The sequence below is a fragment of the Balaenoptera acutorostrata genome, chromosome 7, assembly GCF_949987535.1.
Source record: "Balaenoptera acutorostrata chromosome 7, mBalAcu1.1, whole genome shotgun sequence".
Taxonomy (NCBI): Eukaryota; Metazoa; Chordata; class Mammalia; order Artiodactyla; family Balaenopteridae; genus Balaenoptera; species Balaenoptera acutorostrata.
In genome coordinates this window covers 9,767,468-9,781,774 of record NC_080070.1, presented here as the reverse complement: position 1 = coordinate 9,781,774, position 14,307 = coordinate 9,767,468, and positions in this window count along the sequence as shown.

The window sequence follows — 14,307 nt, the reverse complement described above, 5'->3', positions numbered from 1 at the left end:
GTTAATAGGCCTTCAAGGGTAACTTGATGCCAAGGCCATGTGGAAATAAACTCATAGGGAGGGCGGTGCCTTAGAGAAAAGGATCCGGAGGAAAAAAGGAAGACAGATAACCTTCCCTTTTCTTTGCTGCCTAAGGCTGGTGCTGATAGTTACAACCCAGCTGATGTCCAAGTTACAACACATTTTAGAGCTTGTCCCTGATAGCTATCTAAAATATTCATGTGTTTTGATCACTAGGTTTTATTTCTTTTCTACAGCCCAGCACACAGATACGGCAGCACCTAGCTTTCAATGTGAGTAAACTCAACAACCGGGCCAGTATTTGTGCTGTGAGATAAACACCATTATCTGCTTCACTTGAAGTTTTCTTTCTGATTCGTAACCATCAACTAACGAACTCTGATGTGTGAGGTTTGGGAGGACCTCAGCTGGCCTGTTAACAATGTGCAGGATTGTTACTGAGCCAGGTTCCTTTGCCCAGCGTGCAGCGAGATGCTGAGGTTTGCAGCGGAGAAATGGATTATTCACGAGGCAGCCAAGCCAGGAGACGGGAGAGCAAATCCCAAACCCACCTCCCTGGAGGCGAGGGGCTGAGGTATTTAGGGGATAAAGAGGCAGGGTGGTCCGAGGCGTGGGGAGCCTGGGAGAGATGATTGGAAATAAGAAAAAGGTGAGGTGATTGTCATTCTGCCCCGGTGTCACTAAGCTACAGGATTCTTCACGGGACTTGTTCAGAAAACGGTGGCTGTTGCATGATCTGAGGGTGGAGTTTTCAGCCCTCTGACGTCAAAAGGTCACCTGGTGGGCACTCGCGCATGCCCAGCTGGAGGGTTGGCGGTCCTATCCAGTCTTAACCAGCTCAGCTTGAACTAGGCACAGATGAGTCCAAGTTCATGGACAACAACTTGGGCAAACATCTTACTGTTTAGGCTTCCTGCTGCGTGGAGGACATGCAAGTCTTTTGTGGACATGCAAGTCTTTTGTAGCAACAATTAAAAGGATCAGTGAAGTCTGGTTACAGGTATAATGGATTGAACTGGTGATTACCCAGAGTTTCATGATGTTTGGCGGAAAATTATCATTTTTAGAAGCATAATATTTCCGTTGGAAACTTAGCAGTTATCCAAATGTTCAGGAAAGGTTTTATTCCAATCTAGGGCATTGTTGTTCATATTCTGGAATTATCCATGGTGCAGTCTCAGAATGAAATATATACACTTGAATTTGGGAAATCTATTGGATCGTCTTTTATTTTCAAGGACCCTTTTTCTCTGAGAATAAGATGAGACTGCTGTATTCATCCTTTTTACTCCTAATGACTATGATGGTCACTGGCACTGAGTAGGGCTTCATTCACTGTTTTTCCAGTGAATACACGAAAGCACAATGGAGAATGTAAACAGGGTAAATACACAGACGGAAGTGGTACTGATGACAGTGTGACTACAGGTTGTTGAATTTGAAAAACAGAAAATCTGATTTTAGCGAGTGGTTTACTGTATAATACACAGAATAGGATATGAATTGGAAATCAGAGGATATGAATTTACTTCTGTTATAGTGAAAGAGAGGAATTGATAAGCATTAGAAAACAATACTGGAAATAAGTAACTTTAGTGTTTTCTTGCAATATATTGTTCTGGTCTTTCTACTGTTTCAGATAACATGACATTGGCAGAGTCCATGGATATTTAGAGCTAAAGGAGTTGTATACCATCAAATTAGACTTCTTATATCGCGTATGTTTGGGAAACTTTCTGGAAAATTCCCTATGTGTGACCTAAAGTTCCTAAAAAACACCATGTTAGAAGTTTTTCTTTTTATGGGAAATAAATGAGGTAAAAATCATCAGGTTAAGCAAAATATGCTAGAGTCCACTTGCCTGTTTTACAGATAATGAAATGTCTAAAGGTCTTTTGTTGAGAGGTTTTTTTTTCCTCTTCATTAATTATGCTCATGTAACAGTTCTTTGTCAAAACCCTGTCTAGTATTCGAAATTGTAATTGATAGAGAATAGGAGAGTAAAATCTTTTGATCTCTGTCTCTTGCTTTTACACAATGTCTTTATCATTGATCAAAAGAATCAGAATATCATGCTGACCAGAGAGAGACTGTAGCACTGATTTTGGTCAAGACTATAATAACAGATAAGGAAGTTAGCTGCTATAAATGCATGAAAATGACAAAATTAAAACCAAAAAATAAAACTCTGTTGGGTGTATTTCTTTTAAGCACCCTTATATCCATAAATGGCATAAATCGATCCATAAAAGATCCAACAGCAGATTCTTAATACCATCCATAATATGAATCCATGGTAGATCCATAAATAATACTGTCCAGGAGGGAGATACAGCTCCTTTAAAGAGAAGCTACAGGCCAAGCATATTCCTAGGAAGGCATTAAAATAGAGTTTATAAAAGATAAGCCTGAAGGAATAGCTTCTACCCATTCTTGAATTTAAAGCTTCTGAGGAAAACTGGAATCCTAAAAAGACAGAATTCCTTATTTTTTAATAAATGCACCATTTCTTGAAAGTGTTTCTCTCCCTATACCACTTGACCTTATGAAGTTAATGATGTTTGTCTTTGATATGATGCACATTCATTTCTATTCTCCCCAGTCCCCTTTTGTCCTGGTTATTTATTTCTTATCATATTTCCTAAAGAACTTTCTCTTCTAAGGACTGCATTAGTAAAGTAATTATCAAAAGAGTTAAATTGATCTCATGCCTTGCCATTCCAGGGATAAGTTGCATTTTAAGATACCCATAAAAGGAGAAAAATGCTTAACCTCAGGTTTCTAATATCCGGAAACCTAAATGGAGAGAGTTACTATGGGGTGTCAGAATCAGTTGTGGACACATTCAGTCCAGACCATAAAGGCAAATGAAGGGAATTACACACACACACACACACACACACACACACACGTAATTCTGTTCTGTAATAAGGTTATACTATAGCTTCTGTTTAAATTGAAGTATTAATATGGTAGGAATACTACTTAGGTGTTAGTAGGAATACTACCTAGATATTCCTACTATACAGAGAGAAACACCTTGTTGTTTTGTTTGTTGTTTTTTTGTTTTTACATCTACAATCAACATTTATTGAGCATCTGCATGAGACCTTAGATACTAACCATACAAAGATATAATCTCTGCCCTTCAAATACTTAGGTCTGGTGTTTTTTCTTTATATTCATAGTATGAATACTTAGATGGCAGGGGATTGTCTAGCTCCTTTTAGTATTACAGTCCTGCCATCTCCCAGCTAGGATTCCTTGATTAGAATTGAACCATCTTTTATTCTATTTTTAATTGGCTTGGTGTTTTATATATAAATATATTCCCCTTTTCTTATGATACCATGAATTTTTGAAAGAGCTCTTTCCTTTGTCTTTCCCCAATTTAATTCATTTCAGTAGGGAGAGGCACAGAATTATTTGGAAAGGTAATCATATATAGTTATGTGCTAATATAAAAAAAATATTTATTTGCCCCAAAACAGAACTCAAACAACCTGTAAAATAATTAGATGCTAACATGTAATTTTATCATAATAAGTCAAGAAGTCAAAATTCATGGACTACTATTAATAAAACAAAATAATAAAAGTGGCAACATACCTTAATTCATCTTCACAGAACACTAAACTTGTAAGATATTAGAAAATAGAAAAATCTTGAGAATTTAAATTAAACAAAAAATGATGTCCTAAAATGTAAAATATTAGGAAGTAATCAAAAAGGTCATATTCCTGTCTCACTTATATGTATTCCATACTCACTTATATTTCCCCCTATTTCATTTTTGTGTATGAGTGTTTTCCTGGCCTAAGGAGACCTGTAATACCAGACTTACATGGCTTACTGAATATTGTCTTTCCTTTTTCCTGTTTTATATATGTTCTTAGAGCTCTGTATATAATTCCTATTTAGAATTTCAGGTGAGAGAATGAGGGGGGAGACACACACACATGCACCCCTCCACACACACACACACAGTTAGAGGCAGCGAGAAATTAAATGTGAATATGAACAGAACATAAGATAGCACTAACACATGATAGGCATTTCAAGAATTAGTTCCTCATTTCTTTATTTCCTCCTATCTTCCCTCCTTCCTACTTCCCCTGCCTGATACAATTTAAATAAAAATCTCTAAAGTTATTAATATTGGGTCCCCAAGACAGATCATGTGAACACAGTTCAGGTAACAATAATTAATGCCCAGTCTAAATACAACTTGATATGAAAATATTAGACATATTTATTTAGATTTGTCTAGGTATTCCTCTGGCCATAGACTTTACCAATTTCCAAAAGAATTGTTCAGACTGGGAAATCTTGACACACTTTTCAATTAATGTTGTTTCACTTCTGGAGGTTGTATTTTGGCAAAATAGTATTAAGATCTAAGTGAATGATTCTGTCTACAATGATATGTAATTATTAAGTGTTCCACAATATGCTCAGACAGGACATATTTAACAAATACTCTCGCTGTTATCATTCTCAAAATCCTCATTTTACTGAAGATCACACATACACACACACAACTCATAATGAAGAGGGAAAAACAGATATTTGTATTGAGGCCGGTGAAGGACACTTGCATTAATTTTTCACACACCTGCACATACATGACTCAGAAAGTCAACAACCTATGATTTCTGTTTGTTTTCTCAAAGTCCTCAAAGAGAATGAACACAGTCCCTTTCAAAGACCTGAAACCTACCTTGCACATCTCCTCCCTGAAGCTCCTGAGTCTTTACTTCTTGTCAGAGCTGTGATGAATCAGTTGCTTGAGAGTGGGTGTCATTTGCTGATAGCAAATTTATTCAAGGAGCCCTCAATCCATGTAGGACAAAACTGCAATGTGCCTCTTGGTACTATTCTAAATTGAGGGATTACGGAATTTATTATCCCATTTACAATTTTATATATGTTGATGAACACATCATAGCCGCAAGGGACTAGTAAAGAGCCCAGGGAGAGGTATATGCACAAATCAAACCTCTGCCACAAAAAAGGAAGAACCCCATAGATTAGAGTGATAACTTTTCACATTGAACTTGTGACAGCTGTGGACAGTACTGCTGGCATCCAACTCACAGAACTATTTTGCTCTTCACTTTGTGACTGAACCATCTTGATCCAAGATGTGTTAACCAAGTGTAAAAAATAGGCCTGTTGGGTGACATGCTGCCCATTGGATGGCCCGTCCAGTTTTCTTATGGAAAGACAGTCATATTTCATTGCTTTCATTTGTGTTTAGATGCCAAGTATGAAGAATCAATTATTTCCCATCCTATATATAAAAGTAGTTTGATGTATCTTTTCCACCCCTAGGAAAAAGTATAAAAATAGAACAATTTATTTTATACTGAAAGCATTAAAAAGTGACATGATGATAAGATAGATAGTAAAATCTCCCTGGGATGGAGTGAGCAAGAGAGAAATTTCATTTATTCCTTAAACTTAATTCTTCAAGGATATTTAGAGAAAACAGAAGACATTTAATATTTATGGTTCTCTATGGTTCCATTTCTTTGAGCCATGTTTACACGAAATCTTGATTTAAGGGCAATCTGAGCTAGCCAAATAATAGGGGTACTATAAACAATATGCTGTATACTTTTTTGTACACGATGGATCAACTGTGTTGGTTAAACACTAAATTTTGAAAACATTAGCATCCGGTAGATAGGAGAGGGCACCTTTTAAATAATAAAAACAATTGCGTATCTGGTCGCACAAAAACAATGAAACTTTGATAAATACTCGAAAACAGTGGCCTATTCATTCTGCAAAATTTTGCGACTACAACACAATATAACACCTGAGATACTTCAAGTGAAATTAAATTTTTAAGAAACCCCACATCTATGACTTACGGTTCATCTAGCAAGCAGTCCATTCATATTTTCATTGCTTATCAACAAATGAGAAGGTTATAAATGCTCAATGCATTTTGAAGGTCAATTTTTATGGTTGCATAATTTTAAACGAGCATAATTCTCAGTGGTTATTGTAATAAAAACGAATGAATTAATGGCCTCTTAACTAAAGTGAACTTTTGATACAGAAACAAAAAGAATATTAAGTGTGCCCTGCCTTAAGTGAAAAGATTAAGAGCTTTATTTTGTGCAATAAATGGGCAGGACCTGAGATCTAGGACTTTTGCGCTGATATCCAGGATATTAAAAGGGTGTTGTAAAGAGAGCTGGGAAATTAGCCATTGCTGGAAAGAATCACAGAATGATGTCCTAACTATTAAAGACAAGATGATTTTCGCTCCAGACTCTAGTAACCATAGGGTATGCATAAATACTAAAGTAATGTTCTTGGTCTTAGCTATGCCATCCAAAATGTCCAGCTGTTTCCTCCTTGACAAACCACTTTTTACATGAACTTCAACCCATCATGTTCCAAAGAAGCACTGTTCAAGATTCTGGAAATATTGCAGAGTTCCTGTATCATTTTGTGTGTGTGTGTGTGTGTGAGGGGAATAGTTGAATGGATGGATATAATGCAAACTTTTTGCTCATAGAGCAGATAATCAAATGAGAGTATAAAAATTAAAATATGTCATATGGGGATAAGTGGAATATAGAAAAATAACGTAAGATACAAGTAATGAGGAGTATTGAGGAGGATGAGAAGTATTATTTTATGTAGAGGGCTCCAGGAAACCCTCTCTGATTTTATAAATAACCCCAGTGAAGTGAGGAACAAGCCATACATGGTGTCGGGTCAGTGAAATTTCCATTTTAAAAGAATATCGAGAGCAAAGATCCTGAGGCTAGAGCATCTTCAGCTACTGGAGGAAAAGCCAGTAAAGGTAACAAGGTGGCGTGGATGAGGGTCGTGGTGCCCAAAGTGAGGAAGAATGTTAAATGCAGCATCAACTTTGTAATTTACCAATTAGTGACCATGTACGAGTAATACACTATAGACCCAGGATAGTAGATCCTCATTGTCTCTTTTCAGTTACCCCAAATATGATTGTGCTGTGGTTTGTAGAAAAAAATAGTATCACGATTTCATGGCTTCAAGGTCTAAAATATGGTCAAACTGTCTATAAGATATAAGCAATAATCAGAAGGTGTTACTCAATAACCAAGTATCACATAACTCATTCTGTCCTTTATCAGGTTTACTTCATTAATCCGGCAGCATGATCTATTTCTAGCTGCCTCTGTCATTCACAGTATAGACTCAAGCTCAGAGTGAGCAGAAATCAGCTTTGAACATCAGAGGGAACAGAAAATTTTAAGAAGGACCTTCTCTCCTCCTAAAAAAACTTTGTAAATGCCAAACTCAATTGTCTTTTCTTGGGTTAGGAATAGAAACACCACAGCTCCCAGATTAGAGTCTACTGATCTCTAGTTAATTAAGCTCAGTTTATCCTAGTCACCTTGAATTTGTTTATCGTGTTCTAGTTGTCTATTGTGGTATACCAAAGTCCCCCCAACTTAATGTCTTAAAACAACAATATTAATTTGGTAATGATTTGGGGGGATCAGAAATTCAGAAAGGGCTCATATGAGCTATTCACCCCTGATTCATGCTGAGGTAGGATGGGAAGATCCATTCCCCGGAGGAGGGGTTCATCAGTGACAGGTCAGGTGGGCTGGACGTTCTTTTTTTTTTTTAATTATTAGCACCTTTAATTATTATTTATTTATTTATTTATTTTTTTGGCTGTGTTGGGTCTTCGTTTCTGTGCGAGGGCTTTCTCCAGTTGTGGCAAGTGGGGGCTACTCTTCATCGCGGTGCGCGGGCCTCTCACTGTCGCAGCCTGTCTTGTTGCGGAGCACAGGCTCCAGACGTGCAGGCTCAGTAGTTGTGGCTCACGGGCCTAGTTGCTCTGCGGCATGTGGGATCTTCCCGGACCAGGGCCTGAACCCGTGTCCCCTGCATTAGCAGGCAGATTCTCAACCACTGCGCCACCAGGGAAGCCCTGGATGTTCTTTGATCTTCTCCTCTCCATGTGGCATCTCATCCACGTGGCTTGGGTTTCTCGTGAGAGAATGGTTTCCGGGTATTTGTACTTCCTCCATGGGGGCTGACTTGCCTCCAAGCCGGCGTTCTAAGAGGCCTCCCAAGGAGCTGTAGGGCCTCTCGTGTTCCATATCACTGCCTCATTCGGTTGGGGAAGCAAGTTTCAAGGAACAGGAGTTAGACTCTACTTGCCGATGGAAGGACTGCAAAAGCATTTGCAGCCACCTTTAATCTGCCAAACAGACAATGCAGAATTTAATAATGATAATCTTGCAGAATATAATGATGATCTACATGAGGATGCTTTTAATCTTTATGAAAAATGTTAAAGTATGTTCAAAAAACTTTGTTTACTAAATCAGGAAACAGGTTATCACATATTTTAAAAAGGTTTTCGTTGACAAAATTATAAACTAATTTTTTATTCCTCAGTTATAGTTTACTATATATGTATATGTGTATACACACACACACACACACATATTCACACACATACATCCCACTAATAAATAAAGTGGTATGGTATTTACATTCCTAAAAATGTAATAATACTTGTATTACTAAAGGTCTAAAGTGACTCAAAGTGTTAAATCTTATAACCAAATGCATAATTTTAGTTTAGGATTACTTAATTTATTTTAGAGGTATTTACTCAAGAAGTAAATAGGGAGGGAAAACAATCATAAAACTCTCATGTATTTACACTGCTGATATTTGCTGAAAAACAGAATTGAAAACATCAGGAAATCGATGGCCTAAAGGAAAATTTAAATTAATTAGAATGTCTTGAATATTTTGTGAGGAGTAATGAATCTGGAAATGTGTGCCCTTCATTGTAGTGACCTTGAGCCAACTGTTCTTTTCATTGAATAATTTATTTATCTACTCAATCAGAAATCAGCAGTTACCCTTCAAAATGTGCCGTATATTCAATTATCTCCAAGCGTGAATTATCGAGAGATCTCAGAGAAATTTCCACATGGAAAGCTGCATCCATGAAAGAGCGAAAGTAAATTGTGAATATAAGCTTTCATTATCTAGTAACAATCATCATTTGAGAATTATTACTAACATGTTTCATTTGTGACGCAAATAATAAATATCACTAAACATGGAAATGATTACTCTGTTTTACGTTTTAGGATACTAGATTTGTTTGATTTTCTGCTCTGAAACATGTCCCTCACATAGGAGGTATCTTATGTATGCATGCCCAAATACACCGTGAGGGGTAAATGAAGAATGATCAGGAGGGCTCCCAGAGTGATTAGGAACCAAGGTCAAGTCCTTCATTTAAAAGAATAGGTTATGACAACCTGAAAGTTCTTTAGAGTCAAGGGGGTGTGGCTATGCTCCCTCCCAGTGTTGTTGGATGATCAGGGGGATGGTGGTGATTTACTTCTGCATTTTCAAATAATTTTTATTGACCTAAAATTCATTGCTCATAGATGTCAGTTTCTGCAAAAGCATATTAAATATCAGAGTAGAAACATGTGCCTCATCTCTCATGCCCTAGAAAAAAAATTGTATGGATTAAATATGTTACTTCTTGACAATATATATACATTATATTTCTTACTGAATATTAATTTCCCACAGCGCACCTTCTTATATAAGGTGATAGAAGAATCAGGCTTCAAAGTTGAAATCCTATTTATTCACTCAGAGAATACTTTAGCAATCACAATATTAATATCAAATAGCAGGTATTTTATTTAAGTCAACTTGCTACTAAAAAGTAAACTCCTAAATGTATCAGAACTCAAGCATAATAGAAAGTGATTTCTTGTTCACGTACAAAACTGGTACTCCAGAGTGGTAACTGTTTTCAAAGCAATAATTCAAGGACTCCAGATCACTTCACCCAATGTCTACGCCATCCTCAAAGTGAATTCTCAGATCACTATATTTATCTTTCCTAGGTCTGTGGCAGGTGAAAAAAATATGGAGAATCATGCATGGAAAAATTTCATGGGCTAGTCCTGGAAGAAATGCACTGACTTAAAACTCACAGGTCATACCTCACTGCCGAGTAGCCCAGGAAGTATAGTCCAGGTGTATGCCCAGAAGGAAGATACAATGATTTTGATGAGAAGTTGGCCAGGCTCTGCCGCAACAGAGAAAGTTCATTCTGTCTAGGACCCAGAGATCAACAAAAGGAAGTAGACGGACAGAAGGCACAGGGAAGCCCGGAGGTCCGGGAGGAGGCTCACTGAAGCCTCTGATCAAGCCCCAGTTATCAAGAATTATTTTTGAGCATCTCATAGAACTAAAATTTATCCATAGCTTGTTCCTCCGCCTTCTCTCTCAGGGCACATGTAACCACTGACAGTTTGAAAAATAAAAGCACGTGAACAGTGTGTGTCATTTATTCTGTATTGTGTGTCTAAAACCGTCAAAGATAGTTTATTGACACCAATAGATACCATGCCTTTTCTAAGAGATCCTCGTGTGACTTGAGTGTCACTGTTTCCACTCCCCATCTGCAAGGGTGGTAAAGAGAGGATTTCAGTGGGAATAGTGTTCCACTGCCCCCCACACACCAAGGACTTGACATGTGTTCTCTTATGATTTGGAACAATGACATTCACGCATGTTTGTGGACCTGCTCATGCACTAATCGTTTCTCATAACTTCCCTGTTCATGCCGGCTTGCATCCTCACTTACCTGCATCCCTTCCATCCAGACAAAAAGTTACACAGGTTCCAAACCTCACTGATCACATCTCAGACTGCCTCCTCTTCCATCACTGGTAGTACATTTGGTGTCTGCATATTTATTTCACCCACTCAGCTGTGAGCAACTTGAAGTCAGGGATTATTTCATTGTCATCTTGCATCCTGGGCACCTTGCAAAAGGTCTGGCAGTGGGCAAGTGCTCAGAAAAACATTGTTAAATGATGTGAAGTCCTCCCCTGACTACTCTGGGCTACCCTACTCTGAAATTCCCATCAAACCCCTATTTTGAGAGTTCCAATTATAACAAAAAGGCATTACTGTTCTATTGCTTGATTATGGTGTTGGTTATGAGGGTATATACAGTTTCCCGAACTCATCTATCCGCACCCTGAAATGGATACATTTTAGTATATGCAAATTATACCTCAATAAATTTGATCACAAAAATGCTACAGAAATCCTGTAAATACAAGTGTGAAAAAAAAAATCCCCTTGGGATCCTTGCTATGGCATGGATCAGAATCAGGGTCTGGCAGGGTCACTGCTGTCCTCTGTGCCCTCCACTGTGAGAAGGTGACTCCCAGCTTTAGATTTTACTTGAGGAGCTCTTTGCACTGGAGCCCTGTCTGCAGAGCAGCTGCAATGAGTCTCTTTCATGACTCCATTTTTGCCCGTTTCTGTCATCCTTCTGGAGGAAGATCTAGTAGAAGAAAATAAGGATACTTTTTTATTTGTTTCTGCATTGTTTTGGTCTCCCTTCCAACACTGTAATCTAACTCTTCAGCTTCTTCATGGCCTTTTGTTCCCACGAGCATTCACATGTACTTTTTTTTTTTTTTTAATTTTTTAAATTTATTTATTTATGGCTGTGTTGGGTCTTCGTTTCTGTGCGAGGGCTCTCTCCAGTTGCGGCAAGTGGGGGCCACTCTTCATCGCGGTGCGCGGGCCTCTCACTATCACGGCCTCTCTTGTTGCGGAGCACAGGCTCCAGACGCGCAGGCTCAGTACTTGTGGCTCACGGGCCCAGCTGCTCCGTGGCATGTGGAATCTTCCGGGACCAGGGCTCGAACCCGTGTCCCCTGCATTGGCAGGCGGATTCTTAACCACTGCGCCACCAGGGAAGCCCCACAGGTACTTTTAGTTAATGTACACTTCCACATATCATCAGAATGTTTGTGATTCCCATTTGCAGGGAGTTAGATGTTAGGTGCTTATATGATGTTGTTCCTGGGAAGGGGACTCTATGCTTTAAGATAAAGAATACAAAATTGGAAATGTGAAATCAGATATGAAATTAAATATTTTTATTTTGAATGAGACAGGTAAGCAGAACAAATATATAGAGCCTTGGAGATTTAGTTTCCTTGCTTCTGAGATTTCTAGGTAACTGACCAGAAATGTTTATGTGGAAATACTCTTTGAACCATAGATTTTCCATTTCACCTGGAACTTTCTTTTTTTTTTTTAATTGAAGTATAGTTGATTTACAGTGTTGTGTTAGTTTCAGTTGTTCAGCAAAGTGATTCATATATATATATATATATATATATATATATATATATATATATGTATTCTTTTTCAGATTCTTTTCCCTTATAGGTTATTATAGAATATTGAGTATAGTTCCCTATGTATACAGTAGGTCCTTGTTGGTTATCTATTTTTTAATTAATTTTTATTGGAGTATAGTTGCTTTACAATGTTGTGTTAGTTTCTACTGTATGGCAAAATGAATCAGCTATACATATACACATATCCCCTCTTTTTTTGATTTCCTTCCCATTTAGGTCTGGTTATCTATTTTATATAAAGTAGTGTGTATATGTTTATTCCAAACTCTTATTATCCCTCCCCACTTTCCCCTTTGGTAACCATAAGTTTGTTTTGTTTTCTATGTGTGTGAGTCTATTTCTGTTTTGTATCTAAGTTCATTTGTATCTTTTTTTTTTTTTTTTTTTAGATTTCACATATAAATGATACCATATGATATTTGTCTTTCTCTGTCTGGCTTACTTCACTTAGTATGATAGTCTCTAGGTCCATCCATGTTGCTGCAAAATGACATTATTTCATTCTTTTTAATGGCTGAGTAATATTCCATTGCATATATATACCACATCTTCTTTATCCATTCATCTGTTAATGGACATTTAGGTTGCTTCCATGTATTGGCTATTTGTAAATAGTGCTGCAATGAAGATTGGGGTGCAGGTATCTGGAAAAAAGCATAATTCACCTAGAACTTTCTATAGATATTAGAACTCCCAGCATTTACAAGGCCAGAGCAATGAAGGGTCTTAAGCCTCATCTTGCTGAGTTTCATGGTGAATGCAGTGCTCACAGATTTTTCCCTTAAACTCTTGCAATATTTCTCTTTGGGGACCACATGACGCCTATGCCTGATCCCACTGCCTTGCTACTTTTTTTTTATCCTCTTGCTGTCTCTGAGAGGTGCTACTACATCTCCTTTAATCATTCATAGCTCTCATTATCTGCTTCATATTGTCTCCTTCCTGGCATTTTGTTCAGTATAACAGTCCTGAGGCAGGCCTAGAAACTGTGTCATAGCAGGAGAAATGAGTTCTGCTAAATTGTCATAACAGCAAAACACATGTTTGCAGAAGATCAATAAGTATATTTTTTAAAAAGTACATTTACCATGGGATATGTATGAAAAACATGAGATATATATAAAAAGTTTTAGAAGCTGTTTAGTAAAAAGGGTGAAAATATAAGCGATATTTTTGTAGCTTGATATCGCTGCTTGATTTTTTAAGTATGAGGGGGAAAAAAAGAATTACCCAAAGCTACGAACCAAATTAGTGGTGAAACAGGACTAAATTTCAGGTCACTTTCTATTATAGAATGTTGCCATCCTAGTGTCATGAGGGTAAGGTACACTTTGTCTGTTTGGTGTGAATTGACACAGTATTTGTTAAGATGAGTAATAAGCCAGTTCCTGAAATCGTTAGGTTAAACTGGAGCAAAGTGGCACATAACATATTGATTCATTTTCAAGTGATGGAGTGAGCAAAGGGGAAACAAATTCTATACTTGGAAATTGAACTTATTTTGAAAATCTTAGGATATGAGTTATCTCTCTTTGTCTTGAGGATCTCTGGCTCATAACATTTGTACACGTCTTTGTTTTGCCAAACGTATGGAAGATCAGTTATTTTAAATGTCACTAATGTTGCTTCAAGTAAAGCATAGGGGCTGTAATAGTGGAAGAAAGAAGTAGGGATTTTGACATTTGAAATTCTTATGGAAAATAGAGCTTTACTAAGTTACTATGTTTGACTATAGTTCTCTTTACTTTTTCTATTGTCTTATATTTCAGTGCAGTTCTTTTCTGATTCTAATCATCATTTGTTTCTTAGAAAGTTTTTTATAAAACAAGGGTAAGGGGACTCCCCTGGTGGCGCAGGGGTTAAGAATCGGCCTGCCAATTCAGGGGACACGGGTTCGATCCCTGGTCCGGGAAGATCCCACATGCCGCGGAGCAACTAAGCCTGTGCGCCACAACTACTGAGCCTGCGCTCTGGAGCCCGCGAGCCACAACTACTGAGCCCTCGTGCCACAACTACTGAAGGTCATGCACCTAGAGCCCGTGCGCTG